The 26,641-nt window shown below is 49.8% G+C and overlaps 1 protein-coding gene across 7 annotated transcripts in view; it reads right to left on the bottom strand.

The window, feature by feature from the left end:
• The window catches only part of prrc2c (proline-rich coiled-coil 2C), a 99,179-nt gene extending 73,250 nt beyond the window's left edge, over positions 1-25,929 (bottom strand). For all 7 annotated transcript variants that reach the window (XM_070887364.1, XM_070887369.1, XM_070887368.1 and 4 more), the window contains exon 1: positions 25,711-25,929. The gene's annotated coding sequence lies outside the window, so the exon portion shown is untranslated. The remainder of the gene's footprint in view (positions 1-25,710) is intronic.
• Between the last annotated feature and the right edge of the window lie 712 nt (positions 25,930-26,641).

The following is a 26,641-nucleotide window of genomic DNA, read 5'->3' as shown; positions in this document are numbered from 1 at the left end:
TTTCACTTTGGAACAGAATTTTTTTTCAAAAGGGGACGCGTCCGGCCACTTACGCCTGTTTTCAAAGTTTCGTCAGTGAAAACTTACTCCAAACTAACTTAGAATGGAGTAAGTGAAGATTTTTGTACGCTCGAAAAAACCTTGTCTACACTTTAGAAAATCAGGCGTAGGTTACAAATCAGGCGTAGGGAATGGTGGGGAGGGGGGGGGGGGGGTTTAAAGGGAAGTATACAAACATTAAACACTTCAGTTTTACAAATAAAGAGCCAACATCAATAATAAATGATAAATATATCAATAAATCAACCAATAAATCAAGCAAAAAAAAATAATTAAAAAAAATCAATAAAACAAAACATTTTCTACTTACCGACTGCAGCACCGGGAGCCCTCCAACAGCGTGCTGGGATGCCGCCCCCCCCCCCCTCCCCCCTCAGAGTGTCTCTATCTCTCTGTCCGTGTGTGTCTCTCATTCTCTGTCTGTCAGTGTCTGTGTTTCTGACAGCGAGGGGAGGGGAGGGGAGGAGGGGGGTAGGGAGAAAGGAGATTGGGGGGGGTGGGGGGGGGGAAGGAGATTGGGGGGGGAGGGGAGAAGGAGATTGGGGGGGGGAGAAGGAGATTGGGGGGGGGAGAAGGAGGAGATTGGGGGGGGGGGGGAGAAGGAGATTGGGGGGGGGGGGAGAAGGAGATTGGGGGGGGGGGAGAAGGAGATTGGGGGGGGGGGAGAAGGAGATTGGGGGGGGGGGGGGAGAAGGAGATTGGGGGGGGGGGGGGAGAAGGAGATTGGGGGGGGGGGGGGGAGAAGGAGATTGGGGGGGGGGGGGAGAAGGAGATTGGGGGGGGAGAAGGAGATTGGGGGGGGAGAAGGAGATTGGGGGGGGGAGAAGGAGATTGGGGGGGGGAGAAGGAGATTGGGGGGGGGGAGAAGGAGATTGGGGGGGGGGGAGAAGGAGATTGGGGGGGGGGGGAGAAGGAGATTGGGGGGGGGGGGAGAAGGAGATTGGGGGGGGGGGGGAGAAGGAGATTGGGGGGGGGGGGGAGAAGGAGATTGGGGGGGGGAGAAGGAGATTGGGGGGGGGGAAAGGAGATGGGGGGGGAAAAGGAGATTGGGGGGGGAAAAGGAGATTGGGGGGGAAAGGAGATTGGGGGGGGGGGAAAGGAGATTGGGGGGGGGAAAGGAGATTGGGGGGGGGGGAAAGGAGATTGGGGGGGGGGGAAAGGAGATTGGGGGGGGGGAAAGGAGATGGGGGGGGGGGGAGGAAGGAGATTGGGGGGGGGAGAAGGAGATTGGGGGGGGGAGGAAGGAGATTGGGGGGGGGAGGAAGGAGATTGGGGGGGGGGGAAGGAGATTGGGGGGGGGGAGGAAGGAGATGGGGGGGGGAGGAAGGAGATTGGGGGGGGAGGAAGGAGATTGGGGGGGGGGAGGAAGGAGATTGGGGGGGGTGGAAGGAGATGGGGGGGGAGGAAGGAGATTGGGGGGGGAGGAAGGAGATTGGGGGGGGGAGGAAGGAGATTGGGGGGGGAGGAAGGTGATTGGGGGGGGAGGAAGGAGATTGGGGGGGGAGGAAGGAGATTGGGGGGAGGGAGGAAGGATCTGAAGGAGATTGGGGGGGGGAGGAAGGAGATTGGGGGGGGGAGGAAGGAGATTGGGGGGGGGAGGAAGGAGATTGGGGGGGGGAGGAAGGAGATTGGGGGGGGGAGGAAGGAGATTGGGGGGGGGGAGGAAGGAGATTGGGGGGGGGGGGAGGAAGGAGATTGGGGGGGGGGGGAGGAAGGAGATTGGGGTGGGGGAGGAAGGAGATTGGGGGGGGGGAGGAAGGAGATTGGGGGGGGGGGAGGAAGGAGGATTGGGGGGGGGGGGGAGGAAGGAGATTGGGGGGGGGAGGAAGGAGATTGGGGGGGGGGGGGAGGAAGGAGATTGGGGGGGGGGGGGAAGGAGATTGGGGGGGGGGGGGGGGAAGGAGATTGGGGGGGGGGGAGGAAGGAGATTGGGGGGGGGGGAGGAAGGAGATTGGGGGGGGGGGAGGAAGGAGATTGGGGGGGGGGGGGAGGAAGGAGATTGGGGGGGGGGGGAGGAAGGAGATTGGGGGGGGGGGGGGGGGAAGGAGATTGGGGGGGGGGGGGAGGAAGGAGATTGGGGGGGGGGGGGGGAGGAAGGAGATTGGGGGGGGGGGGGGAGGAAGGAGATTGGGGGGGGGGGGGAGGAAGGAGATTGGGGGGGGGGGGGGAGGAAGGAGATTGGGGGGGGGGGGAGGAAGGAGATTGGGGGGGGGGGAGGGAAGGAAGGAGATTGGGGGGGGGGGGGAAGGAAGGAGATTGGGGGGGGGGGGGGGGGGGGAGGGGGAGGCTGAACGGGCTGGGCCTGAGACTTCGGGCAAGGCCCGTCCCCAGCACCAGATTTACAAGTAGGTGGCGTTGGGTCGGGTCGGGCGGGTGGTGGGAAGGAGGTCGGTTCGGGGGAGGGAGGTCAGATCCAGTCCGGGGGTGGGGGCAGGGGGGGGGGGGGGGGGGGAAGTGGGAGTCGGGTCGGGTCCAGTCCGGGGGGGGGGGGGGGGGGTGGGCGGGAGTCAGGTCGGTGTCGGGTCCAGTCCGGAGGCGGGAAGCGGGAGTCGAGTCGGGTCGGCAGGAAGCAGGAGCTGGCCGTGGGAGGAGCCTTATTCTCGCAGCCCCAGTGAGGCCATTCGGCCAGGGCTAGGGGCTGCGTGCTTCGGCCCCTCCCACACAGTTTCAGGCACCTGGAGCTACTGCACTTGCGCGCCCACTGTAGCGCGCATGTGCAGAGGTCCCGGCACTGTTTTCAGCGCAGGGAGCTGGCTCCGCCCCCTACAGCTCCTGCTGCGCTGCGCCGAGGGCCAGAGGACCTGCAGGGAGGTGGAGAATACGGAGGGTTTTTTTAGGTGCACTTTGTGGCGCGAAAAACGGACGTCCAGGTCGGGACTGCGCCGTTCTAGGCGCGGCTCGAAACTTGGGCCCTTTGAATCTCAGTAACAAGAATGGGTTCAAATGATTCAGAGCTTTGTTTGGTATTTTTAAATCTTAGCTAGGGCGATACAATTGGCCTCAGCATACTCGTGCTTGGGTGGAAGAAAGCCCGAGGAGATCCTATTGATTGCTATCCAAATGAGCATGGGTGCAAAGTTTGTATGCAGGATCACACTTTGTCAAGAAGCCACTCACAGATACTGTAAACTCACACATGGCCACCTGGGTGAGCAGCACAGAGAGCTGCTGCTTCCTGGGCAAACAGATTCACTGCTTTTAGGGAGAGTCAAGAAGGGAAGCAGTTGGGGTTAAGAGAAGAAAAGGACAGAACATTGGGGGATGGGGAGAAACTGATTACTAAATTCAAAAATTGCCATAAAAAATGAGGAATTAGATGATTTAAGGTCCAGTAACTAACTGGAAATTCAAGCAGTTTCACCTTTCTGAAAAAGTACAATCTTTTCAGTTCCACATGAATATCCTCGTCAGCAGCCAGTTAATCGAAAGAGAGAAGAACACCCAAGGTTCTTGATCGATATTCAGTGGCATTGGCTATAAAGTGTAGGCAAGAGCTCAACTGGAGTCAGCTGTGATGCCTCCATGGATAATAGTTGGCCAACTCACTGACAAGGCTCACCAAGACTGCAAACTATGGAGGTGTACCCAAGCAAAAGTAATAACTACAGGAGCAGAGATGACAGAAGCAAACCGGCACAAAAGAAAAAAAGTGTTCATGTGCTAGCAAATATGCTCAGGCCAAACTAGTCTAATGAAAAAGCGCCTTCAGGTACAGTCAATTGGCTGTCCAATACTACATGGCAAATTTACATGTTGAATTTGCTTGATAAAACTTGGTTGTCAGATTTCTTTAAATAGTGAAATACTACTTCTGTGATTCCATAGTATGAACATCTAGGGTGCTCTTGGAATATTTGAGCATACTGTTTTAATGCTAATATATGAAAGCACTTGTGTTTATAAGAGATTCCACTGAAACTATCCAAATTCAATTTTATTTGGTAATCCTCAACATTTGTCACAAAAAAACCATTGTAAAATAGCAACATTCTACCACAATGTGCTACTCACACTTAATTGCTTCTCCATACTGTGCCAATGACATTTACGTTATTTCACAGCAATGTCAAATGCCATCACCTACAGCACTCATTTCATTGGACCCCAAATATGAATGGAATGCACTGCAATTGTTGCTACTACTCAAATTAGTACTCGAGAGCATGTTTAACCAAGCAGCCATGAAATGATATGTCCAGATTTATGTTGGCAGCATGGCAAGCCTCGTACTCAGTATAAAAGCACTTCCTCATCTCACCCTTCCTAAAAAGACAAAAAGCACCACCAGCCTCTTTTTTACCTTTTAGTATAACACACCTACACATAATATTTTCAGGTTTCTGGAAACCCTTCATTTTGGGTCTCTGCTCCCCTGAAGTTGATGTATTATGAAGCAACTCTATTTACGGTAGGAGCTTCTCAAGCCAGAAAATTTGACTACTTGCTATGGACTGCTGCACACTAAGCGAAAAGTGCTTTTCCAAAAGCTAATGACACAGATAGGAGGTTATCAGTTTTTAAACTGTTAACATACACAATGTGTGTAGATAAGCAAATTATGTGCATATATTAAACATGTTTAAAACAAAAACAGATTAAGCAATACCTAGTTGGTGAGATATTCAGGAACACAATCTCTCAATTTATCTACAGAAAAGTCAAAATGTTTCTCTTTCCTCTCTATCTCAAGGTGGGAAGATTTGGTTGCAATCTGCAATGACAGTTAGTGATCTTTTCCACACCATATCAATAATCAGACACCTGAACACAAGTTATTCCAAAAGTTAGCTATTAATGCTCCCATGATCTTATTACTTTTATTTTCTGTATAACTACTGTACAACCATTCCAGTGAAACCAACCATATCACAAAGTACAAAAATTTGCAACCCGTTTAAAAAAAGCCAAGATTATTATACTTCAGAATGACAAAGGAGTGATTCTTTAGCAATGAGCCCAGCTGCTGATTACTGCTTTGGCTATGACAAAAGAAATCTACCATCTTTCTGCAATTCTGCTTCAGAATATCTTTTAGATAGCAAGTACAAAGATATTAAGTATTTTGAAGAAAACCTCTGCTACATTTAATAAATTATTCATGCTCTCCGAATCAAAAAAAACCTCACCTGGCAACTAAATCCTGAAACGGTATATTCATGTATATAACTGGACTTCAATGATACAGGGGGCTTGACAGGTTAGCTGCCGAGAGGTTCTTTCCCCGGTCTAGAACTAGGGGGCATAGTCTCAGGATAAGGGGTCGGCCATTTAAGATTGAGACGAGAAGGAATTTCTTCACTCAGAGGGCTGTGAATCTTTGGAATTCTCTGTGGATTCTCAGTCGTTGAGTATATTCAAGGCTGAGATAAATAGATGTTTAGACTCTTGGGGAATCAAGGGATATGGGGATCAGGCAGGGAAATGGAGTTGAGGTCGGAGATCAGCCATGACCTTATTGAATGGCAGAGCAAGCTGGAGAGGCAATATGGCCTACTCCTGTTCCTATTTATGTTCTTATTATTTTTATTTTCTTGTCCAACTATCAACTTCTGTCAACCGTCAGTACTTCAATTTTAACATTATGAAGATTCAGTTCATTTTTGTCAACGGTTTATTTCCTTTCTATGGCGTATCTATTCAGTTCAATGAGAGATTAGGATCAGAAAACAAGAACATAAGTACTGGAGCTGGAGTAGGCCATATGACCCCGCGAAGCTGCTCCCCCATTCAATAAGATTATGTCCGATCTTCAACCTCAACTCCACTTTCCTGCCCGATCTCCATATCCCACGATTCCCCTAGAGTCCAAAAATCTATCTCAGCCTCAAAAATTCTCAACGATTCAGCGTCCACAGCTCTTTGCGGTAGAGAATTCCAAAGATTCACAACCCTCAAAAGAAATTTCTCATCAGTCTTAAATGGCCAACCCCTTATCCCGAGACGCTGCCCATAGTTCTAGAATCCCCAGCCAAGGGAAACAACCTCTCAGCATCTTCCTGGTCAATCTTCCTCAGAATCTTGTATGTTTCAATGAGACCACCTCTCATTCTCCTAAACGCCAAAGAGTATAGGCCCAATCTCTCTTTATAGGACAGCCCCCTCAATCCAGGGATCAATCTAGTGAACCTTCGTTGCTCTGCCTCCAAGACATGCATGTTCTTTCTCAGATAAGGAGACCAAAACTGTGCACAGTGCTCCAGGTGTAGTCTCATCAAACCCCTGTACAATTGTCGTAAGACTTTCATACTCGTGTACTCCAATCTCCTTGCCTTCCTAATTGCTTCCTGTACCTACATGCTAACTTTCTATGTTTCCTGTACAAGGACACCTAAATCTCTCTGAACACATTTAAAAAATATTGTTTTTCTATTCTTCCTACCAAAGTGAGTAACCTCACATTTCCCCACATTGTACTCCACCTGCCACCTTATTGCCCACTCACTTAACTGGTCTCTCTATTCCTTTGCAGGGTCTGTGTACTCCTCACATCTGATTTTTCCACCTAGCTTTCTATCGTCAGCAATCTTGGATACATTGCACCCCTTCACATCATCCAAGTCATTAATGTAGATTGTGAAATGGCCCATTTATCCTGACTCTTTTCTGTCCATTAATCAATCCTCTATCCATGCTAATATATTACCCCCAACCCATGAGCTCTTATCTTGCATAGCAGCCTTTTAGGTGGCACCTTTTTGAATGTCTTTTGAAAATCCAAATGCATTACATCCACTGGTTCCCCTTTATCTACCCTGCTAGTTATATCCTCCAAAAACTCAAATTTGTCAATTCATAAAACCATGAAAGCCAAATCTCTGCCTAATCATATGATTTTCTTTTTAAGTGCCCTGTTAGCACTTCCTTAATAATGGATTCCAGCATTTTTCCAACGACTGATGTCAGGCTAACTGGCCTGTAGCTACCCGTTTTCTCCCACCCCCCCCCCCCCCCCCCCCTTTCTTGAATAGCAGGATTACATTTGCGACCTTCTAATCTACATTCTAGAATCTAGGGAATCTTGGAAGATCACAACCAATGTATCCACTATCTCTGCAGCCACCTTTTTTTTTAGAACCACAAGATATAGGCCATCAGATGCAGGGGATTTGTTGGCTTTTAGTCCCATTAGTTTCTCAAGTACTTTTTTTTCTATTGATTAGTTATTCTTATTCACTTATTAGCCCCTTGGTTCTCCACTATTTTTGGTATGCTTTGTGTCTTCTACTGTGAAGACTCATACAAAATGTGTGTTTAAAGTCTCCGCCATTTCCTTATTCCCCATTATAATTTCACCTGTCTCAGCCTCTAAAGGGACCAATGCTTACTTTTGCTACTCTTACTTTTTACATACTTGTAGAATCTGTTTTTATATTTCTTGCAAGTTTACTCTCATTCTATTTTCTCCTATCATCAAGTTTTTGGTCATCCATTGCTGGTTTCTAAACTCTTCCAATACTCAGGCTTACGACTATTCTTCACAACATAAGTCTCTTTTAATCTAATACTATCCAGAGTCAAGAAAGACAACAGGCTCCAATATTAGATTGGGGTAATAGAAAAATATTACTTGCAAAATCTTTACATCATTTCAAGTGCAACACTATGGATCTGAGCAGATGTAAACAAAAAAGCTTTACATTGAAAAAGGAGAAACTCTGATTTTAGAATGACATCCCCAATTTACACTAAAGATGAGGTAGTGCAGAAATAGATAAACACTTTGCATGAGGAGCATTTAAATAACTAGCAGTTAGAAAAAACAGATTTTAATACATCCTCACACTATTAATAGTAAGTGTTGCCCACTTCTTAGACTTTTTGCCCATCTGCACTTTAATGCAATAATTTCCTTCAAGAAACTAGCATTCTGTATTACATGCCAGTGTATTGTTCTAAAAGGCTTTGGAAAACACTGAAGGTTGTGCAATTTTAATGCTTGAAGTCATCAGCAACTGCAAAATGATTTAATGAATTAACATTGCTTTGTTTTCAATACCATTTCAAATTGCTCAGATTTAATAATCCTTTCTGAAGCTGTGATAAGATTAAGGAAACAATTTTACACTTTCAATAGTTTTTCATTGACTGCTGTAGCTACTATAATCCCACTGAGATGGGTAAAAATATCTAATCAAAAATCATATCATGTAACTTAATACAGATATGAACTTTCCCTCTAATTTGCACATTAATAATTATGCTACCTTTACCTGGTTGGCATAATTCTAATTAGAAGTGGGTCAGAGTGGTCAGATAAAACTACAACTTATAGAAATATTTAAGTTTGTGGTGCTGTACATATTTTTTTTTAAAAAGCTCCTTTCATAATTAAACAATTTTCTAGAAACTACAAAACATCAAGGAGGCAGGCATGCCATAGCTGTCCTGCTTCGGTCCTCCAGTTAACCTGAAGGCTGATGTGCACTAAATGGCTGATGTGGACATTCAAGTCTTGGGATGACAGCTACTGAAAGGCATTACCTGCAAGGTGTGGATAATAACACATTCACATATCTAGGGACATATCACATACCATGGATGGGTTAGAGGGAAAGGCAGCTGATGCTGAAGCTCTGGATCTCTAACTGATGAAATCATCATCTCATGCAGTATATTGTGTTCGTGATATGGTCAGAAAGATGGTAGCAATGAACTACACTACCACACACCTCACCACTTGGGAGGAATTTCTGGTGCTTGCTGTCTGGCCAGTGCTGGCTCAAACCCACATATCAAATGTCAACTGACAAACTAGTGACTTTATAGGGTACTGAGGGGACAAGGAGAAAATAAAAGGTGCCTCTGACCAAGTTGACACTCCTGATGTTGAACGATTGGAACAGAATCAAATCTCTAAAGGCAAACTTTGTAACAAAGAACAAACATGTATTTACATAGCTCCTTTCATGCCCTCAGGATGTCCTAAAGCACTTCACAGCCAATTAATTACTTTTGAAATGTTGTCATTGTTATCATGTAGGCAAATAGACAAAGTGCACGAACCAGACAGGTTCATAGACCTGAAGATCTTATTGCTGGAACCTGAAGGGCATACCAGTCAGCGCGCCAGTAGGAATTCTTCCCATTTGCCTCCAAGTTACATTATAAGCTGAAGTCCCAACAGGGTGCTCCTTGTTGGACAAGGTGATGGAAATGGACCATACAATTGTTCTGCCATAGCTTTCTTCTCCCATAAACTCCATTCCTTTGCAACTGACTCCATCTCACTCCCTAGGAATTTCCTCAAGCTGCACCAGACTGTACAAAATCTTGAGTACCATTAGATCCAGCGCTATGCTTGACACCACATCCTATCCATTACCACATACTCCCATCTCCACAACACTACCTACCTCTGCTCCACCAGCACCTTTAATCATGCTTTTGGCACCTCAAAAGTTTGATTTCTCCAAAATTCTTCTTATCAGCTTCCAATTTTCCACAAGCTCCAACTTGTCCAAAAAACTTTGACTCAAAACCAAGTCCTGTTCACCCATTACCCCATCTTCCTGGTTCCCTGTTCCCCAACACCTTAAATTTAAAATCCTAATTCCTCCATGGCCTCACCACATTATCATCCGGCATTCTTTAGGCCTCCAACTCTGATCTTTTGTGCATCCTGCCCTCCCTTCATCTCACCACTGCTCGCAGATTTTTCAGCCATCCCTCCCGCTCTAAATCCCCGATTCACCACCTTTTTAAAAACCTTCCCAAAACTTTTGGTCGCCTCTCCTAATTATCCCAATATTACTCTGTATCCATTCTATTATCTATTTTATATCCCTCCTCTGTAAAGTACCGTTCACCATTTCCTACATTAAAAGGTGTTATATAAATGTGAGTTGTTGTGCTAGTAAACGGCAAGCTTTTACCTGTTTAAACTCCAGTAGTACTCCTGCACACTGAAAACCTTGAGTATCTAGTGACACCACTGTGCCAGCCAATGAGATGGAAGCAGGGCGGGACTTAGAAAGCAAGTATTTACAAGCAACCTTGGCTCTTGCCAGGCTGCACCGAAACTCAATGGACTTGGGTCGTGTCTCAAAAAAACTTTTTTTGAATTTATATGGAACAATACCCATTTGTGGCCAAAAATTAATAGGCAGCGATCCAGTGAAGTAAGTGAAATAGTAAAACAGGAATAGAGAACAACATCGAACCAGTAAAACATGTGATTAGTAAGCAAGATAGGAAATTAGGGATTTTTAGATGAGAGATCAGAGATAGCCAGGGGGAGAATGAGTAAATACAGTGCTCTTTTTAGATTAGATGAACAAACCAGAGCAAGTAAGCAACCTGAAAGTAAAACACAAGGGGCCAGCGAGCATAACAAGTAGGAAAAAAACAAAGCTGTTGAACTGGAAGAAATCAAATCCAAGAGAAATGAAAGAGAAACAACAGTTAAAACGGTAAACCAGCGTTGAGAAATACTGAGAAATGGATCGTGAACATAAGAACGTAAGAATTAGGAACAGAAGTAGGCCATCTAGCTCCTCGAGCCTGCTCCGCCATTCAACAAGATCATGGCTGATCTGGCCGGGGACTCAGCTCCACTTACCTGCCCGCTCCCCGTAACCCTTAATTCCCTAATTGGTTAAAAATCTATCCATCTATGATTTGAATACATTCAATGAGCTAGCCTCAACTGCTTCCTTGGGCAGAGAATGCCACAGATTCACAACCCTCTGGGAGAAAAAATTCCCTCTCAACTTGGTTTTAAATTGGCTCCCCCGTATTTTGAGGCTGTGCCCCCTAGTTCTAGTCTCCCCGACCAGTGGAAATAATCTCTCTGCCTCTATCTTGTCTACCCTTTCATTATCTTAAATATTTCTATAAGATCACCCCTCATCCTTCTGAACTCCAATGAGTAAAGACCCAGTCTACTCAATCTATCATCATAAGGTAACCCCCTCATCTCTGAAATCAGCCTAGTGAATCGTCTCTGTACCCTCTCCAAAGCTAGTATATCCTTCCTTAAGTAAGGTGACCAAAACTGCACGCAGTACTCCAGGTGCGGCTTCACCAATACCCTATACAGTTGCAGCAAGACCTCCCTGCTTTTGTACTCCATCCCTCTCGCAATGAAGGCCAACATTCCATTTGCCTTCCTGATTACCTGCTGCACCTGCAAACTAACTTTTTGGGATTTTAATGTCTTTTGTTTTTGCAGATAAACTCCAAAAAGAGTTTCATGCACAAGGGCCAATTGTGGAGCAGTGGAGGCGTGGCCTATTCAATTGGAGCCCTGCTGCTGAGAGAGGAGCAGCTACCAACCTTAGCTCCTGTTTGGAAGGCCTGGAGTGAGCTCCGAGACCAGCCCAGGAAGAGAAGGAAGGAAGGGGCTTCACCACCAACTTTCACCCAGAGGGAGAGGAGGAAAAAGCAGAAAACTTTTAACCTTTTATCATTTCTGCAAAGAGTTGGAGAGAGGGGGAAAGACCAAAACAACATCCAGTGTGGAAGGAGGGAGACTCTACCATTCTACAGGTGGGTGTGGGTGCATTTCCCAAAAAGACTTTGTTGTATCGGTGGGGGGAGGAAAGAAGACCACTGAGGGCCGGAACATCGCGGAGGGTGTGTGTGTGTGGAAGTGTGTGTGGGGGCCTTGCTTACAACTAGGCCCCACACACAACTGAACCCCCCCCCCCACCCCCCCAATTGCCTAGCCTGGGATAGCTGGAGCTACCAGGCTGAAGATTTCTTTAATCACCCATTGAACATCGTTGGGAGTGTATGCCTGGTTGGCTCTAGCTGCCCCAGGTGAAGACATCTTCTCCCCTCACCTGAAGACCACCCCAAAGACGATTTGTGTTTTGCCATCTGGGGATTGCACCCACCCACAGCTGCGAGGGGAGACCTGCCCTCGCAGTTCCCCCCCCCTTCCCACCCCCCTCTCTCTTTCTCTGTTACTCTGTTTCTCCCCTCTCTCTCTCTGAGACCCCTTTCTCCCAAATTAATTTTAAAAAAACAATTGAGACAACTGAGCAGAGGGAGCAAGGCCCCTCCCCAATTGCCAACTAGGGGAGAGGTGTGCCTCGTTAAGGCCTCCTCTGCTCAGTCTTTAGACAAGAGGCCAATTAAGACCATTGAGGCCTGTGACTTTGGGGTGGGTGTAGCCCTTAAAGGGACCCCGTGATGGCGACCCCATCCACGCCGGTGGCAGGGCCAGCAAGGACATATGCGCAGGTGGCAACCGCTTCCACGGCACCTCCTGCGCCACCCGCTGCCCTGCCACCTTTTCGACTTATTACAAAAAAACACGGGGTCAAGAGCTACACTCACCCCACAATGACCATCGAAGAGTGCGTGCGGGCGATGGCTGGGGTAGTCGGCCCCTCGGCCATTGTCGCAGCCTCCAAGATGTCTGGAAAGGCCGTGTTCTTCCTGGGGTTGGAGCGGGCGGTGTCCCTGGCCCTCGAAAAGGGGCTCACGGTGGGCGGGACGTTCCTGCCGGTGGACCCTCTCGAGGCCACCGCGCAGAGGGTCATCGTTTCAAACGTCCCGCCCTTTGTTCCCGCTGAGCTCCTCCTCCCTCACCTACAACAACTGGGGGAGGTAAGGTCGGGGATCAACCCCATGCCGCTCGGCCTCAGGGAGAACAGCCTGCGCCACGTGTTCTCCTTCCGCCGCCAGCTCTTTGTCAGGCTGGCGCGGGAGGAGACGACGGAGGGAAATTTCAATGTGGTGCACGAGGGGACTGCCTACCGCGTCTTCTGGACGTCGGACGGCGTGCGGTGCCATGCCTGTAGGGAGGTGGGGCATGTTCGTAAGAACTGGCCCGCCTCCAAGGCCGCCAAACCACCGAGGGCGGCCAAGGCTGGCGCCGCCGCCACCCCTCCCCCTAGTTGCGTCCGCGTGCCGGGAGCCGTAGGTGCGCGGGCATCGTCGGGGGCCTTTGTTTTCACGGCCTCCGGCAGGGGGGGGGGGGGGAAGGGAGAGCGCCCGATCGAAAAGGCGGCGCGGAAGAAGATGAGACATCTAGAGGCGGGTCCCCTCAGTGCGCCGGAAAGTTTGACCACCGCGCTCGGCCCAACCCAGTCACCGGCGAGCGCGGGGTGCCCTGAGCCCGTGCCCTTGAACAACACCGCAGAGGGGCCCGGGCGCGGGCAAGAAAAGGAAAAGGGGGGGGGGGGGCGGAGCGGGAGGTCTCCCTGCCTCAGCGCACCTCCAGCAACAAAAGGAGGCGCCGCTCCGTTGAGGCGGAGGGGGAGCAACATCCCTCCGCGGAGGAGTCGGTGCCCGCCGCGTGTCCCGCGTCCCCCACCAGCGCCCCCAAGCAGCGCCGTAGGCGGGAGGAGTCTGTCCCCGGGGAGGGTGAGACAGTCGAGGCTGCCCAGCCTCTGCCTCCCGGGGATGGCGTGGAAGATCTGCCTGTCGTGGGGACCACGGAGGAATGCATTGCCGCCGGGCCGGGCGTCCCGGGGACTGAGGCGGGCGGGGCCGAAAAGGCCGAACCCGCCCAGCCAATATCCAACTTCCCCCGGGATTTGCTCGACCCGGCAGAAACCGAAATTATCAAGAATTTTAACGAAACTGTAAATGCTGGGCCGGGGGGTGGCAGCGGGGAGGGGGAGGAACACCCACCCTCGCCCCTTACTTTGGAGCTGGAGCACTTGGGGAGCCTGGGGATTTCCAATGGCCGGGTCTCTCCTTGTTCCCCGGTTCCTGGGGCGGAGGGGGAACCCCTTCTGCTGTCATTTCCCGACCCAGCACCATTTTTAAAAGAGCCCAGTGGGGACTCCTCTGCCGACGATCCTGGGGGTGGGATCGGGGCAGAGCCAGGGCCGGTTGGAGCGGCCGGTTCATTTGCCGTACCTTGTGCGGTCGATGGGCCGGCTGCTGGCGGCCACCTCCCGGAGGAGGACGGGGACTCGGTGGGGGACGCGGGGGAAAATCTAGAGACCACCGCCAGCGAGGCGGTGGATCTGCTCGCGGCCGCCGCCGAGACCATCCTCATTCCTGCAAAGGAACTCCGGGACTTTTTGGCCCAGAGCCGGGGTCGCTGCAACCAAGCCCGACTGGCCCTGGAAAATGGTCCGAGCCAGAGCTGATCAAGGGGTCCGTCCGCGCCGCCGCTAAAACCTTGGCCGCGGGCGGGCCCTTGACAAAGGAGCAACACCTTGAGCTGCGCGAGCTCGAGGGACTCCTCGCTGGGCTGCGGAGGGAGTGGAGCTCAACAAAAGACTCCGCTCCCTCCCCCACAATAGGTTAAGGTAGAGGTTGCACTATGCTTTTGCCATGAAGATAACCATAGCCAGCCTCAACATCAACAGCGGCAGAGGGGCACGCCGTAGATTTGACAATTTTTCGCTCCTGCGGGAGGGGAAATATACGGTGTGCTTCCTGCAACAAACCCACACCGTTCCGGGAGACGAAGCCACGTGGCTCCTGGAATGGCAAGGAGAGGTCTGCATGAGCCACCTCACCGCATTTCTAGTGGGGTGGCCATCTTGCTGGGCCCGCATTTTCAGCCGGAGATCTTGGGGGTCGAGGAGCCCGTGCCAGGCCACTTGCTGCACGTAACGGTTCGCCTGGGGGACGTGCCGCTCCATCTCGTGAACGTGTACGCCCCTCAGCCCGGCCCGCAGCAAACGCGCTTCTTTGAAGAGGTGTCCGCTCTTCTTGGCTCCGTCGACGTCGGCGACTGCATTGTCCTCGGGGGGGATTTTAACTGCACCCTCGAGGTGAGGGACCGCTCCGGTGCCCCGCAGTGCATGACGGCGATGGAGAAGTTGAGGGACCTGGTTGGGTCCTTCGACTTGGTGGACGTCTGGCGAAATCTCCACCCCGACTCCAGCGCCTTTACTTGGGTGAGGCCTGGAGTAGGATCGTCCAGAGTCAACCGCCTTTACGTGTCTCGGGCGTACGTTTCCTGCGTCCCGGCGGCCTCCATGCGGCCGGTGCCGTGTTCAGACCACCACCTGGTGTGGGCGGAGCTCGCTTCGCTCCGCGCGAGGACGGGGTCCGCGTACTGGCACTTTAACAACCGGCTGCTGGAGGACGTGCGGTTCCAGGACTCGTTCCGTCGATTCTGGTCCGACTGGAGAAGGAAGCAGGGGGGCTTCCCCTCCTTGAGGCTTTGGTGGGACATGGGCAAGGCTCACGTCCGCGTCTTGTCAAGAGTACGCGAGGGGGTCGACCAAGAGGCGGGCGGCCAGAGTCGGGCGCCTAGAAAAAGAGTTGCTCGACCTGGAAGCCCGTCTCGGTCAAGTCGTCCAGGACCCGGCCCTGCGGACGGTGTACGAAGCGAAGAAGGCCGCGCTGAAGGACCTGCAGCTCGTCGGGTCCCGACGCGCGTTCGTGAGGTCGCGGATCCGGTTCCTGCGGGATCTGGACCGCGGCTCCCCCGTCTTCTACTCACTGGAAAAAAGGCAGAGTGTCCGTAAGCAGCTCTTGACGCTGCTGGCCGACGACGGCTCTCTCGTCTTGGATCAGGAGGGCGTCAACAACAGGGCCCGTGAATATTACGGGGCTCTGTTCTCTCCGGATCCGTCCAGCGAGGAAGCGCGTAGAGTTTTGTGGGAGGACCTGCCGAAGGTCAGCCCGGAGGGCGCCGAAAATCTGGAAGCTCCGCTAAGCCTGGCGGAGCTGACCGGTGCCCTCGACCGGCTCTCGAGGGGAAAATCCCCGGGGCTGGACGGGCTGACCGTGGAGTTCCACAGGGCGTTCTGGGACGTCCTGGGGAGCGACTACGCGCGGGTCCTGGGGGAAAGTCTGGCGACCGGGGAGATGCCCCTCTCTTGGCGCAGGGCAGTCATCGTCCTGCTGCCTAAGAAGGGCGATCTCCGCCTCCTTAAGAACTGGTGCCCGGTCTCCCTCCTCAGCACGGACTACAAAATCTTCGCCAGGGCGATGTCTGCTCGCCTTGGTGCCGTGCTGGACCACATGATCCACCCCGACCAGTCCTACACGGTCCCGGGCCGGACAATCCACGATAACATCCATCTGGTCCGGGACCTCATCCATTGTTCCCAGGAGGCTGGTCTGTCGGTCGCCTTCCTATCCCTCGACCAAGAGAAGGCGTTCGACAGGTTGGATCACGACTATCTGCTCGGAACTCTGCGCGCTTTCGGGTTCGGGACACATTTCGTCGCCAGGATCCGACTATTGTACGCCGCCGCGGAGTGTCTGATTAAGGTTAACGGGTCCTTGACGGCGCCCCTTCGCTTTAGGAGAGGGGTGCGCCAGGGATGCCCCATGTCCGGCCAGTTATACGCCGTTTGCGTGGAGCCTTTCCTGCGCCTCTTGCGGACGAGGTTGACGGGACTGGCTCTGCAAGGGCCGGGCGTGGGGGTCGTCCTCTCGGCTTACGCCGATGACGTGCTCCTCGCGGTAGAGGATCCCGCTGACCTGCGGAGGATGCGTGAGTGCCAGGAGATTTACTTGGCCGCGTCCTCCGCCAGGATCAACTGGGAGAAATGTTCCGGACTCCTGGTGGGTCAGTGGCGGGTGGACTCCCTGCCGGAGGAGCTCAGGCCTTTTGCCTGGAGCACGACCCATCTCCTCTATCTGGGAGTCTACCTTAGCCCCGACGAGGGAGCCTGGCCAGCGAACTGGCAGGAGCTGGAGGCCAAGGTCGCCGCTCGCCTAGGGCGCTGGACAGGACTGCTCCGAGTGCTGTCCTACAGGGGTTGAGCGCTAGTCATAAACCAGCTGGTGGCCGCAATGTTGTGGTACCGGCTGGTCACTTTGACCCCTCCCCCTGCGTTTGTCGCCAAGATACAGAAGAAGCTGGTGGACTTCTTCTGGAACAACAGGAAGCACTGGGTCTCTGCTGCGGTCTTGAGTCTCCCGCTTGAGGAGGGTGGTCAGTCGTTGGTGTGCGTCAGCGCCCAGCTCGCGACTTTCCGTCTTCAGACCCTGGAGAGATACCTTTACGTCGAGCCCCCTCCTAGGTGGTGTGCTCTGGCGACGTATTTCTTCCGCCAGCAGCGCGACCTCAATTATGACACGCAGCTCCTGTTTGTGAACTTGGGGGGTGTCAGGACCGCCCTCCGGGAGCTGCCTGTCTTTTACAAGGAACTCATCAGGGTCTGGAACAAAGTCTCCACCAAGCGCAGCTCTCCGCCGGCTGGAGTGGTGGCCGTCCTGCAGGAGCCGCTGCTCGGGAATCCGTACCTCCACGACCGAGGTTTTATGTGGCGGTCGGAAGAGAGGGCTGTGGCTGGTGAGGTGACCAGGGTCAGGGACCTGCTCGATGGCGGAGGAGCGGGCTGGATGGCGCCAGACACGCTGGCGCGGCGCCTAAATTCTGCCAACGTCCGCCACGCGGCCGATGCCATCGAGTCGCTAAAAACAGCTCTGGGCCCTGACTCCGTTAGGTGCATCGAGGAGGCTCAAGCACGTAGGGAGATCCCGTCCGAACTGACCCCCGTCCGGACGGAATTCCTCATCGGCGCCAAACCCCGGAACCTCCCTCGGGGGCCGGCGCCTCACAACTTGAGCCGCCTCGGGGAAATCCCCTCCGTGCCTTTCAGTTCCGCGCGGAGGGGTTTCCTGTACGGGCTGCTCCTGCACACTCTCAACTTTGCCATCCTCGCCGGCCGTCCGGACACGCCATGGCGTACCATCTTGCCGTCCGGAGGAGGCGGGGGTCCCCGATGGAGGGCACTCTACGCAGGGGTCCTCCCACTATTCATCGGGGACTTGGCCTGGAGGGTGGTGCACGGAGCAGTGCCGTGCAACAAATTTTTAAGCCGGTTCACGGACTCCCAGGCCGCCTGCAATTTCTGCGGTCTGGAGGAGTCTGTGTTCCATGTTTTTATTGAGTGCACAAGGTTGCAGCCCCTGTTCCATTATATGAAGGGGCTGCTCCTGAAATTCTGGCTGCACTTCAGTCCCACTCTCCTGATCTTTGGGCACCCTGTGTGGAGGGGAGCGGGTAGGTCCGAAGGCCTCCTCGTAGGACTGCTCCTGGGCACGGCCAAGGGTGCCATCAGCCGGTCCAGGCAGCGGGCGGTCGAGGGGGTCGTTCAACCTGACTGCCTGCCTCTCTTCCGCTCTTACATCCGGTCCAGGGTGTCCTTGGAGATGGAGCACGCGGTGTCCACCGGTACGCTCGCGGCCTTCCGTGAGAGGTGGGCACCGGAGGGACTGGAGTGCATCATCACGCCCGGCAACCAAATTTTAATTTGATTTTACGTTTTTAAGTTTAATTTGTTTTAATTGCTGGTGCTTTTAGTGTCCCCCTCCCCTTTTATAGGGGGCACTTGGAAAAATGTGATTTTAGCGCCCCCCAAAAAAAAAAGAAAAAAAAACCCACAAAAAAAGGAAAAAAAAGGGGCCTTGAAAATGTCTGCTGTGTCACCCAGGCGGGTGGCACGGTTTAATGTTTATGTTTTTTTTCAGGTAAACTCAAGAGTTTCATGCACAAGGACCCCCAGGTCCCTCTGTACCGCAGCATGTTGTAATTTCTCCCCATTCAAATAATATTCCCTTTTACTGTTTTTTCCCCCCCCCCAGAGGTGGATGACCTCACACTTTCCGACATTGTATTCCATCTGCCAAACCTTAGCCCGCCCATTCGCTTAACCTATCTAAATCTCTTTGCAGCCTCTCTGTGTCCTCTACACAACCCGCTTTCCCACTAATCTTTGTGTCATCTGCAAATTTTGTTACACTACACTCTGTCCCCTCTTCCAGGTCATCTATGTATATTGTAAACAGTTGTGGTCCCAGCACCGATCCCTGTAGCATACCACTAACCACCGATTTCCAACCCGAAAAGGACCCATTTATCCCGACTCTATGCTTTCTGTTAGCCAGCCAATTCTCAATCCATGCTAATACATTTCCTCTGACTCCGCATACCTTTATCTTCTGCAGTAACCTTTTGTGTGGCACCTTATCGAATGCCTTTTGGAAATCTAAATACACCACATCCATCGGTACACCTCTATCCACCATGCGCGTTATATCCTCAAAGAATTCCAGTAGATTAGTTAAACATGATTTCCCCTTCATGAATCCATGCTGCGTCTGCTTGATTGCACTATTCCTATCTAGATGTCCCGCTATTTCTTCCTTAATGATAGCTTCAAGCATTTTCCTCACTACAGATGTTAAACTAACTGGCCTATAGTTTCCTGCCTTTTGTCTGTCCCTTTTTTAAACAGAGGCGTTACATTAGCTGCTTTCCAATCCGCTGGTACCTCCCCAGAGTTCAGAGACTTTTGGTAGATTATAACGAATGCATCTGCTATAACTTCCACCATCTCTTTTAATACCCTGGGATGCATTTCATCAGGACCAGGGGACTTGTCTACCTTGAGTCCCATTAGGCTGACCAGCACTACCCCCCTAGTAATAATGATTGTCTCGAGGTCCTCCCTTCCCACATTCCTGTGACCAGCAATTTTTGGCATGGTTTTTGTGTCTTCCACTGTGAAGACCGAAGCAAAATAATTGTTTAAGGTCTCAGCCATTTCCACCTTTCCTGTTATTAAATCCCCCTTCTCATCTTCTAAGGGACCAACATTTATTTTAGCCACTCTTTTCCGTTTTATATATCTGTAAAAGCTTTTACTATCCGTTTTTATGTTTTGCGCAAGTTTACTTTCGTGCAGACCAAGAACATTTCAACCAGGATTAAAGAGGTTGCACCAAGAGTTAGAGTTCCATATTATATGAAGAATAAAGCCTAAAATGAAGGCACATGATAAAGTTAATGCTGGTAATACAGAAGGAATCCAGGAGGAACAAGTGACACAAAAAGTGAAATTAGAAGTACAGAAGCAAGAAGAGGTAGCATAAAGATTAACAGAGCTGGAACTGCTACAGGCCAAATAAAATAATCACAGAATAAAAGAATGGCAAAAAGGCTCAAAAGTTTTTCAATTTAGAGATGGGTGAAAGAAGGTTCAACAGTATACCAGAGGATGGTGAAGAGCAATAGAAAATGTATTGGATGTTTTACAAAAAATATCAAGGAAGGATAATGATAAAATAGGAGAGTTTGACGGTTGGAGCAATGGAGGCCAGAGCAGTGCTTTGTTGCTGCAGCTTTTAGATTTATTTGTAGTGATTCCCGGGGAGTCCTTCCACAGGCGCTGGTGGTTGTCTACTAACACCATTCTTCATGTGGAAGGCTAGGCAGTAGAGACTATCGCTGAAGGCCGTGCTCCAAAGACCGAGGCTGCCTCACTGGCAAATCGCCTCAAGGGTTAGCTTATCGGCAGTTGGAGCAATGACGGCCGGAGCAGCTGCGGCTTTTGATCGACCTTCCATGATTCTTGGGGAATCCATCTACAATCCTCCAACTTACAGGCTTTTAAAATCAAAAGGAAATTCTCAATCTCGGTATCATTAAAAGTTGATTTGCAGTTTGACGGTTGGAGCAATGGAGGCCGGAGCAGCACTAAGGTGCTGTGGCTTTTAGATTTATCAGCACAATTCTTGGGGGATCCTTCCTGCGCTGGTGGCTGTCTGGTGTATTACTAACACTATTCTTTGTGAAATCTAGGCATCAGCTGCTGTAATACAGCCACAGGAAATATTTACTTTCATGGAAATACCTAATTCATTTCTCTGCCCTTCAAATAGCTTCTGGACTCTCACACCCGCCACACCCATCTCTGCACCTGAACGTCAATTCGTCATTGATTCCACCCTACCTACATCAACTTTCTGATCTGACTAATTCTGGATTCCCTCCTGCTGTCTCCTCTCTATTTCCTGTTTATTACCATCTTGATCTTACATGTAACCACACCTATGTAGCTGGAGTTTCCCTGCATTCTTTCACGTGGCGTTTTTGCTGCTACACCAGACACGAACCCATCTCTACTGCCGCCTCCCCCCCCCTTTAATTTTTCCTTTACACCTTTCGCTTCTCCCCTCGCGGGTACTCTGCCCTTTCAAATCCCTACCCCATCTTTCCTACTCTCTTGCCGCCATCCCAGCTTTGTTTCCCCCTTAGATAATCCTACAGCTTCCCCCTCTGCCTCACTTGGCATCCTCCGAAGGGACCACCGAGGCACTAATCGCTGCCTCCTTACGGGCAGCAACCTCAACTGTCCCATTCTACTCTTCCTGACCTTCCCATCCGGTGCGTCCGCTGGTGGCTAATCTTGCCAACTTCCTTATTGTTCCACTCACTACTCTCAGTGCCAACTTATTGGACTCTACCCTTCACCGCCCATCTCGTCAGCTATCACCGCCCTTCTCCACATCTCCCTCCAGAATGTGCGTTCACTTGTGAACCAGGCCCGAGCTTATTGTGGCTGACCGCATTGACATCATGGCTTTGACAGTGACCTGGCTGAGGGGCGATGACACCTTCACCCTTAATAAAGCTTCCCTGCCTGGTTTGAACTTCCACCACTTGCCCAGCTCAAACCACCGAAGTGGTGGTGCAGCCACATCACTAAATCTCACCTTGGTACATCCTCCTACGCTTGTGGCCACTTCTCCTTTGAGCCCCTCACCTCGTTCCACCCCTCTTGCCTCACTTAAAATTGTCGTCTACTGCCCACCCAAGTATCATGCCAAATTCCTCACTGCTGTCCTCCCTTGGCCTCTGCACTGAGCAACTTATCCTCAGTGATTTCAACCTCCATCTCAACTCTTCATGCTCTCTCCCGAGTTCACTGCCCTCCTATCCTCCATAAATCTCTCCCTCCATATAAATACCCTACCCATATTTACAGCCACCCTTCAACCTCACCATCTCACGTGGCCTCACTACTCCCATCGTGTCAGTCTCAGATAAGGCCATCTCTGATCACTTCCTTATAATCCCTCTCCACCCACATCCCCCCATACCACTTCCTTCGACTTAGAAATTATGAAGAGACAAATGAGGGGCACGAGACCATGAGCTATGGAGGAGCAAAGGGTTTAGGTGTTCATGGAGATAAATCACAGATTGTACACTCAGGTATAAAAAATAATGAAGGCTAGTGGAATGTTGGACTTTATCTCATAGAAGCTACAACAGAGAAACAGGCTATCCATCCCAACTGATCCATACTGATGTCTGTGCTCCACATGAGCCTCCTCCTAGTGCTCTTCATCTAACTCCATCAGCATAACCTTCTATTCCTTTTCCCCCTCATGGGTTTATCCAGTGTCGAGAGTTGGAATTCAAAACTAAGGAAGCGATGTTTCAGTTGTACAGGGCCTTGGTCAGACTCCATCTGGAGTACTTGCTCAGTTTTGGGCACTGAACTTCAGGAAAGATATATTGGCCTTGGAAGGGATACAGTGCAGATTCACCAAAATGATACCAGGGCTTAGAGTTAATTTATGAGGATAGGTTCCATAAACATGGCTTGTATTCCCTGGAGTTCAGAAAGTTGAGGGGGTGATCTAATTGAGGTGTTTAAAATGTGATAAAGATTTGGATTTATCTAGCTTTTCACGACCACCGGATGTCTCAAAGCGCTTTATTGCCAAAGAACTACTTTTTGGAGCTTTGTCACTTATAATAAAAAAATTAAACTACTTCCTTTGGTGGGGAACTTTGGCAAGGAACTGGAGGGCATAATCTTAAAATTAGAGCTTGGTGATTTAAGAGTGGAATCAGAAGCGCTTTTACCACAGAGGCTGCTAAAAAAAAGCATATGGTAGCCATGGTTTTATAAACAGAGTCAGAGTATAACAGCATGGAAGTTATGCTAAAACTTTACAAAATCACTCGATAGGCCCCAACTGGAGTGATGTGTTCAATTCTGGGCACCACTCTTTCAGAAAGATGCTTAGGTCTTGAGAGGGTACAGAGCAGATTTACTACAATGGTACTAGGGACTTCAGTTGTGTGGAGAGATTAGATAAGCTGGGGTTCTCCTTAGAGCAGAGAAGGTTAAAGGGAGGTTTAATTTAGGCATTTGGAATCATTATTCTAAGGAGAAACTGTTTGTAGTGGTAGAAGGGTCGGTGCCCAGAGGACACAGATTTAAGGTAACTGGCAAAAGAACCAGAGGCAAGATAATGAGATTTTTCTTTTTAAAATGCATTGAGTTATGATGATCTGGATTGCACTGCTTGAAAGGGTGGTGGAAGAAAATTCAATAGTAACTTTCAAGAGGGAATTAGATAGATACTTGATGGGAATAAAATTGCAGGGCTATGGGGAAAGGACAGGGAATGGGACTAATTGGATAGCTTTAAAATATCCATCACAGGCACAATGGGCTAAGTGGCCTACTTCGGTGCTTTATCATTCTATGAGAAAGGGTAGTGACATTACAAGTGTGGACTGAAAAATGGCAAATGCAGAAAAAGGACTGAAATATATGGAGTAAAAGAACAGATCTAAGGGTACAGATATGACCTGTAAAACAAGATCATATAGAACGGCATAAAAAGTGCAAAAGGGATTCTGGCTTCATATATTCAATAGCAAATACAAAAGCAAGGAAGTGACAATGAACATATTGGTTTTGGGCAAGCCATCTTAGAAGGATACTGGGAATGATTGAAAGGATGCAGGATAAGAGATACTAGAACAGTACTACCTGTAGATTGTGATAAATTTGGGAAAACTAAAATGGTGTTCACTGGCGATAAGGGCAAGAGATTGAACAGAATTTATTTCACTTTCAATTGGGAATTGGATAAATACTTAAAGGGGAAAATTTTGCAGGGCTAAGGAGAAAGGGTAGGGAAGTGGGATAAATTGACAGCTCCTTCAAAGAGCCAGCAGGGGCACAATGGGCTGAATGGCCTCCTTCAATGCTGTATTATTCTGGAAGTGTTTAAAATTAAAAAATTGTGTTTACATTTATAAATGTTTTGCAGTTAGCAAATGACTAACAAGGTATTAAACTGATTTGTTGTAGAAGCAAAAAAGCAGGGGTTATGAATTTTTCAGGGATAATTATTATGGAATGCTTTACCACAAGTGGCTACTGAACCCATGGTATCACATTAAATGGAGGAATTGAACCCTTTAAAGATACTAAATACTATTGGCAAGCAGAGAAATTAAATTAAGAGTTGATAACTCCAGTAGAGATTCCAGAAAAGACTTGATGTCACCAATAGCTTCCTTCTCCAATTGTGAGCCTAGATAGTGAGGCTATTCAACCAAGAAAGCATCACAAGTCTGACTCTGTACTCATGACACCCATTTACATACAATTTTCAGCAATAGTAATTGGACAACAGTCAGACGGATATCCTGGCCTATTTGTTCCTTGCTTAGCCCAGGAGAGTTTGTCAAACATAGCACACCCAGTGAGAACAATTTTTTTTAAGCAGAGTGGGGAAACAACCTTGGGACCTCCTTAATCTGCATAGCACATTATCTTATCCAACAACTTGTATTTATATAGCACCATTAACATAGTAAAACACCCCAAGGCACTTCACAAGTGTGTAACAAGACAAAACATTTTTTTGACAATGAGCTAGATAAGAAATTACAACAAATGACAAAAGCTTGGTCAAAGAGGTAGATTTTAAGGAGCGTCTTGAAAGAGTAAAGAGAGGCAGAGAGCTTTAGGGAGGGAGTTCCAGAGTTTAGGGTCTAGGCTGCTGAAGGCACAGCAACCGATGGTTGAGCAGTTATAATCGGGGATACTTGGGAGGGCAGAATTTGAGAATTTATCCATTGAAATATCAATAAAATATACAAAGCTCTACAAAACAAAATTCTGAAACCTATATGCTGTGAACAATGTTGGGAGATTTTTTAGCAGTTCCAAAGCACCAAAACTTGAAAGATTTGTTTTCAGTGTTAAAGACAGAAGTTCATGATTTAAATTGTTTAAATATTTAGCATATCCACCTCACAAGCAGATTTTTTTACTTTACTGAATGACAGTGGATATTGGATACTTGATATTAAATTCTACACAATACTATTAAATACTTTTTTAAAAAAGGCTACCTTCTAGAACAATTAATGGCGACAATGTAAAATTGCACATTAATGCCAACTAGGGACGAGCCTTTAAAAGATCACGAGGCCATATCCTCTGATTCCATCTAGTTCCTCTAATCACGGTGGCTTAACACTAAAATTAATATACATAATACATCCTACTGGGAAGGCCCCAATATAATCGCGCGTCCTCCTCCATAACTTTACTTTTCTTCGAGGATAAAGACATCCCCGAAAGGATGGGAACGTTAAAACGAACCCGTTTTCTAAATTACAACATTCCATTTTTCAGCTAGATAGGTATTAAAACAAAAAAAAATTACTAAAATCAATCTAAAACTCTGCTGCAGTGTTGCAATGGGGAAGAAGAAAAAAAAGTCTTCCTTCTTTCGCACAAAAGATTACATAACCTGAAATGCTTTTTGGGTTGGATACTTAAAGCCTTGGTTATTATTTTAAAATCTCACACACATACACACAATATAATCAGATACACACTTGAAACAGAGAGATTATCCTTTGAAAAGCGAAGAAGGCCTTGGCGTAAAGTTTTAAGGGGGGGGGGGGGCGCGCGAAGGCCTCGAGACAAAGCTGCAGTGCGTCAACCGCTGGTGTTTCCCCCCGCCCCCCCCCCCCGATAAACAACACGGCCCTGGATAGGCCGTCACCCGAGCCCGCGTGGGGAGACCAGACAGGCCGGGGGCTGCAGGGCCGCGCGCTGTCTGAAGCCCGGGAGAGGGAGAGGGGGAGAGCGCGCGCGGCGAGCCGCCATCCCCTGGTGTCAGGCTGCGGCGTGGCCCAGGCCCAGTCCGTATTCGCCTTACCTCGGCGTCTGCTGTTATTTCGGGTTGTATTTCTCTCTCTCGCTTTTTCTTTTCCAAAAGCACCCGTGAGAAATGTGTGAGCGAAGTAGCCGGCTGTCGCTAGGCCCGGCGTGCTGGAGTTTTGAAGGCCCAAACTGGCGAAGAAACAGGCGGTCGCGCTCAGCAACTCGCTCTCCTTCCTTTCTTTCTCGCATCAAGCCGCTGCTCCGACTCGCAAAGATGGCCGCCCGCCAGCAGCCGGCGCATCGACGTCAGCGCGCGCCGCCGGCCGGCTCGCGCCTGCGCGCACCCGCCCAGGCTGGCTGGCCAAAGACGTCATTGCACCCCCACGTTGTGCGCAGCAATCGAAAGATGAACGGGTCTCAAAGCCGCGAAATGGGTGGAAAATGATGGCGGCGGCCGCCATTTTGGGCAGGTCGGCAGCGCCGCCGTTGCCTGCGCTCGCTCCACATATTTACACGAAGCAGATCGTCATATCTACGATGATTTGACGCTCGATCCGCCATCGAAGACGTCGCCGCTCCTTTGAACGCCCTCTCCCAATCACGACCAACTGACCATGCTTCAGCAGCAGGAAGGACCTGTTTAAAGTGATCATCAACAACTTGCAGCTGACTTGCTTTTTCAGTTCTGCTAGCTCTGTGTAAGTTTGTGCAATTGTTTGGAGCTGTCTAAAGTTATTTAAAGTTGGTGAGGTGACAGGGATTGTTGCTGCAAGTGGATAACGCCTTGCTTCTCATTTGAAGGCTTCTGCTTCTCAGTCATGGGGGCTCTACTTGCAATCCACCTCGCCCTGGACTGTGACGGGGAGATAGAGCAGAGGCAGCAAAGAAGAGCAGATGTTCGCAGAGGGAGGAGGAGAAGGAGGAGGAGGGGTAGCAGGACTCTCAACAGGAGGCCTTACCCACCTAGGGTCTTCCGAGAGCACTTC

Source organism: Pristiophorus japonicus, chromosome 8, assembly GCF_044704955.1.
Source record: "Pristiophorus japonicus isolate sPriJap1 chromosome 8, sPriJap1.hap1, whole genome shotgun sequence".
NCBI classification, from domain to species: Eukaryota; Metazoa; Chordata; class Chondrichthyes; family Pristiophoridae; genus Pristiophorus; species Pristiophorus japonicus.
This window is presented reverse-complemented; position numbering and strand designations above follow the sequence as displayed.